Consider the following 5,538-nt stretch of genomic DNA (forward strand, 5'->3'; position numbering starts at 1 on the left):
CTTATTACCTATTGTTATTAGCAGAATGTGTCCCAAATAGTTTAGATAGATATTTCTTTAATAAATCGAAAAAAGAAAAATTAAAAAAAATTTACATAAAGCTTATGGTGTTTTCTTTTCTGGCATAAATGGTGCATTTTTTCTGCCTTTTACCCTTCTTTGTGTTCTTTTCTGAAAAAAATGTAGTTTTGTCGTGTTCTTTTCTAATAATGTTACCCTAAAACCCTGAAAATATGCTACATGTTTTACCCTCAATTTTATCAAAGAGTTAGAAATGCACATTTATGTAAGCAAAAAGTATAGTTTTATAATATTTCGAAGCTACATAAAAGAAAATTGCATAAATGGTAATGATTTTTGTTACTGTTTTTGAACTTGAAGAGCCACCAGTGTCAACATTATCTAATGATGACATTAACGAAGTAATCAAGGATAATATAATATTAAAAAAATCACCTGGAAATGATTCTGTTACACCTACTATGATTAAAAACCTACCGAGTGTGGCAATAATTGTACTGTCTACAATATTTAATGCGATCTTTAAACATGGAGTTTTTCCGACAAATTGGAAAACTTCTCAGATAATAATGATAGCAAAGCCAGGTAAGTACTTGACCGTACCATCCTCCTATAGACCAATAAGCTTGCTTCCTTGCTTATCGAAACTGTTCGAAAAAGTGAAAAAAGAAAATCATACCATTTTTAAATGAGAAAAATATAATCCCAGTTCATCAATTTGGTTTCCGGGAACGCCACGGAACAATCGAACAAGTTAATCGTATAACCGGGGAGATAAGAAAATCCTTTGAATTAAAGAAATATTGTTCAGCTATATTTTTGGATGTCGCTCAAGCCTTCGACAAAGTATGGCACAAAGGCCTGGTATATAAAATAAAATGTTTGCTGCCACCATCTACTCATAAACTATTGGAGTCTTATCTATCGGACCACATATTTACAGTTAAGTACAATGATTACGTGACAAGAGAATATAGGATTGGAGCAGGAGTACCACAAGGAAGTGTTCTTGGACCTACCCTCTATTTGATTTACACCTCTGATTTGCCTACGAGCGATGAATTGACTATTTCTACATTTGCTGATGAAACCGCAATTATTAGCTCGCATGAAAACCCATATATAGCATATAGTATACTAAATGGCTACTTAAGATGTGTGGAAACATGGTTAAATAAATGGAGAATACGCGTAAATGAGTTAAAAAGCAAACATGTTACGTTCACACTGAGGAGGGGATGCTGTCCACCTGTCACACTTAACAATGTTAATATACCTCAGTCCGATTATGTTACATACCTTGGCATTCACTTAGATAGAAGACTTACATGGCGCCGTCATATAGAAACCAAGAGACTTCACATAAAGTTAAAAGCATCTAGCCTTCACTGGTTAATAAGTGACCAATCAAAGTTAAGCCTGGACTATAAAGTCACCCTATATAAAATCATTTTAAAACCAATTTGGACATATGGAATCCAATTGTGGGGAACGGCCAGTAATTCCAGTATTGAGCTTATACAGACCATGACGGGTGCACCATGGTACATAAGAAATGAAAACATCCACAGGGACTTGGAAGTGCCACTAGTGAAGGATGAGTTTAAGAAAGTCCGCGATAAATATATACTGAAACTGCAATCACACCCAAATCCGCTTGCTCGGCTTCTCGCACAGAGCCAAACAAGATCAAGGCTTTGTAGAGGAGATCTACCACCCCGCTAAGACGAGGTCCATGCTTCAAACAATGCTCTTTAGAGAGCAATTAGTTTTAATTTTAGTTATAAGATTTAATCACTTATTGTTAGGCCTAATGATATAGGCAGATTCAATAAATAAATAAAAAGTTTAAAAAAAAAAAATCTGTTCTATTGCGATCGTTAAAAATGCAACACATTATTAGGGTATGGGTAACATTTAATAAATGGTACAAAATATATAGGCAACATTTTGTGTCAGAAAAGAAAACACCATTAGATATTTTCCTTGAAGACTTATTTTTGACTTTTTTTACAAAATCAAGAGATTTGTTGACGTATTTTCAAAATGGAGGCATTTTTTTTATTTTTGGCTCAAAGAAAGCTTAGATATTTTCCTGGTCGCTTAGTGGGATGCGAGTGGGATATCTATCAAAATAAATATTTTGTAACTCACAACCTACAATTTTTGACTTGTTTTTTTGCAAAATCTAACTTTTTTTTCAAAATGGGCCCTTTTTATATTTTTTTTTGCTCAAAAGAAAACTTAGGTCCATTCCATTAAGTGGTTTTTGGAACGCATAGTAAGATGCTAGTGGGATGTCTATCAAAATAATTATAAATAAAACAAGTAAGAAAGTATGGTCGGTCAAGCCCGACCATATAATACCCTACACTAAGTAAAAGAGTAAAAACATTTTTATTTTAAAATTTCAATAATTTGTATTTTTGAGTGATTTTCGGAAGTGGGCCTTATATTTGGGCTATGACCAGTTATGGACCGATCACCATGAAATTAGTTCGTGTGATTTGTGTCTATATGAAAGTTTACTATGTTGAATTTTGTGAGTATACCAACATTTTATGCACGTTAAAGTGATTTTCGGAAGCGGGTCTATATGGGAGCTATGACTAATTATGGACTGATCGTAACAAAATTTGGTGACATGAATTTTGTATATATAAAACTTATTTGGAGCGGAATTTGTGGAGATACATATATAAATTAAACATTTATGACCGATAAAGTCCAATTTCGGAAGAACATTTGTATGGGGGCTAGGTGAAATAATGAACCGATTTAAGCCAGTTTCAATAGGCTTGGTCCTTAGGCCGAAAAAATAATATGTACCAAATTTGATCGACCTGTACTCTGCGCACAAGGCTTAAATGGACAGCCAGCCAGCCGACCAGACGGACGGACGGACATCGTTTAATCGACTCAGAAAGTGATTCTATGTCGATCGGTATACTTTAAGGTGGGTGTTAAATGCATAATACCCTCCCCACTATGGTGGTGCAGGGTATAAAAAGGGGCCTTTTTTCTTTTTTCTTTTAAGAGCTTTTTGGTCTCTTAGTGGGTTGCGAGTGGGATATCTATCTAAATAAATGTTTTAACACAAAAATTGTATATCTTGCAATGTGTCCCAAATAGTTTAGATAGCTACATATCGATGGCTTAATATAAAAACGGCGTAACTCGATTTTTTGTCACTTTACAGTAGAAGGAAAAAACTTAATAAAATCCATAAAATTTTAGACACAAAAAAGTTTTAATTCTATTTTTAATAAGAAGAAATATCACATTTTATTTCCCATTTAAATTTTTTTATTTTTTTATTTCAATGAAGTTATTTAATTTACACTTTACATTGATACTTTTGAAAAAAAAATTAGTTACGCCTTTTTATATTAAGCCATCGATATGTATGTGTTTATTTAATCATTTGAAAAAAAATTAAATTTTTTTCTAAAATCAAAAACTTTTTTTAATTTTTTTTTTCAAAGTTGGTCCTTTTTTCTCAAGAGGAAGTTTAAGTATTTTCTTTGAAGATCTATTTGGTCGCTTGTTGGGATGCGATTTGGATATCTATCAAAATAAATGTTTTGTAACTCAAAACATAAAATTTTTGACTTTTTTTGCAAAATCAAATACTTTGTTGATTTTTATTTTCAAAATGAACCGTTTTTTTTTGGATACAAATAAAAAATCCAATATAAACTTCTATAAAGAGATAAACTGACTCGATTCAATTTCCATTAGATTTTGTTCTACCTTTGTTAGATTCCAATTAACTGAATTAATTGGAATTCGCAAAAAATTAATATTTTATTTGTATTAATTTTGAATTGGCAATGTTTTGCTTATTGAATCAATAATTAAGTAAAGTTGTTATTTAAAAGTTGAAGAAAATCCTATAATATTGCAAGAAATTTCATTTTACTCTGTGTGTAAAAGCAAAATACTAAAATAATTTTACTTTCTATCGGAATAGAATTCTGCGACAACCGTGAACATTCACGAGTTTTCTTTTTTCTTGTATAAATCTTCTGCATTTGTATCTTTTAGAGAAACTCAAGTTCAAAAAACATCACATTAAACTAAGGAAAATAATTCCCGGGAATTCCTGAACAATTTCCCGGGATTTCGGGATTGAAAGTTTTGAGGAATTCCCCGTCCCAGGAATTCCAATGATAAACTGTACTTCAAATGAAATGTGCAACTCTAATGCCTTTAATAACCACAAATTCTCATAAGAGGATTTAATAATATAAAAAACATAAATTTATATTTTTATAATCATCAAATGTAATTTTAACGCTTGAAGTCAAAAATAAATATAAAAACTCATGGTTGCCTAAACATTATTATCGTTTTTGTACGATTTTTTTTAGACCACATATTAATCAAATTAACATAACAAATCATGTGAAATCTGCATGCTAATTTAAATAACAATAAGTAAACAAATTTTATATTTTAAATTAAACAAATACTATTTAGTTTAACAAAAAAAAATAATAAAAATTTTAAATTTATAAAAAAATTTATTGATTAAATTATTTTTATTGCTTTTAGGAATTTCAAAATAAAACATGCATAACAATTCATTTACATACGTACATACCATTTATATAATAAATCAAAATTTATGTCTACGCTATGTAGATTAGAAATATGCATGTATCTGCCATAAAAAAGCCAAAATATATAAAATTTATAAAATAAAATATTTATGGTTATAAAATGTTGCTTCGATTAGACAATATAAATTACAAATTTAGCAAAGCCACTGGCTGGAAAAGACTCAGTAAAAATTTCAGTCAATAAAATATAAAATTTATTAATGTGTCACCAAGAAACACATTAAAAAAAATAACAACAATGATTTTGAAACATTAAACAGGGTCAAGGACATATTTAATGCTTTCTTTTTTTGAAATAAAATAAAGAAGTATTGTCGGAAATTTAAGAGAAATTGTTAGGTTTGGCAAAACAAGTGAAAGTGTTGAAAAGAATATTTAAGATTTTTGGATTTTATTAAGAAATATCGATATTTTTTTTAACAGTTTCAATTTTTAGGCAGCATTAAAAACAAATTACAGTTTGTAGTTTATTTAAAGATTTTCTTCTTTGTTCCCAAATTGTTCTCTAATATTACATTGATATTATCTTCCAGAAATAGTATCATCCTTTTTATACCCACCAGCAAAAAGTTGGGCGTATTTGAATTGTGTTATTCCGTTTGTAACACATCGAATTATTTGTCTTAGTAGACCCACAAAAATATATAACAAGTAAGAAAGTATTATCGGTCAAGCGTGACCATATAATACCCTACACTAAGTAAAAGAGCAAAAATATTTTTCTTTTAAAATTTCAATAATTTATATTTTTGAGTGATTTTCGGAAGTGGGCCTGATATGGGAGTTATGACCAATTATAGACCGATCACCATGAAATTAGGTCGTGGGATTTATGTCTATATTAAAGTTAACTATGTTGAATTTTGTGTGTATTAATCGACTCAGAAAGTGA

The sequence above is a fragment of the Calliphora vicina genome, chromosome 2 (genome assembly GCF_958450345.1).
Source record: "Calliphora vicina chromosome 2, idCalVici1.1, whole genome shotgun sequence".
Classification (NCBI taxonomy): Eukaryota; Metazoa; Arthropoda; class Insecta; order Diptera; family Calliphoridae; genus Calliphora; species Calliphora vicina.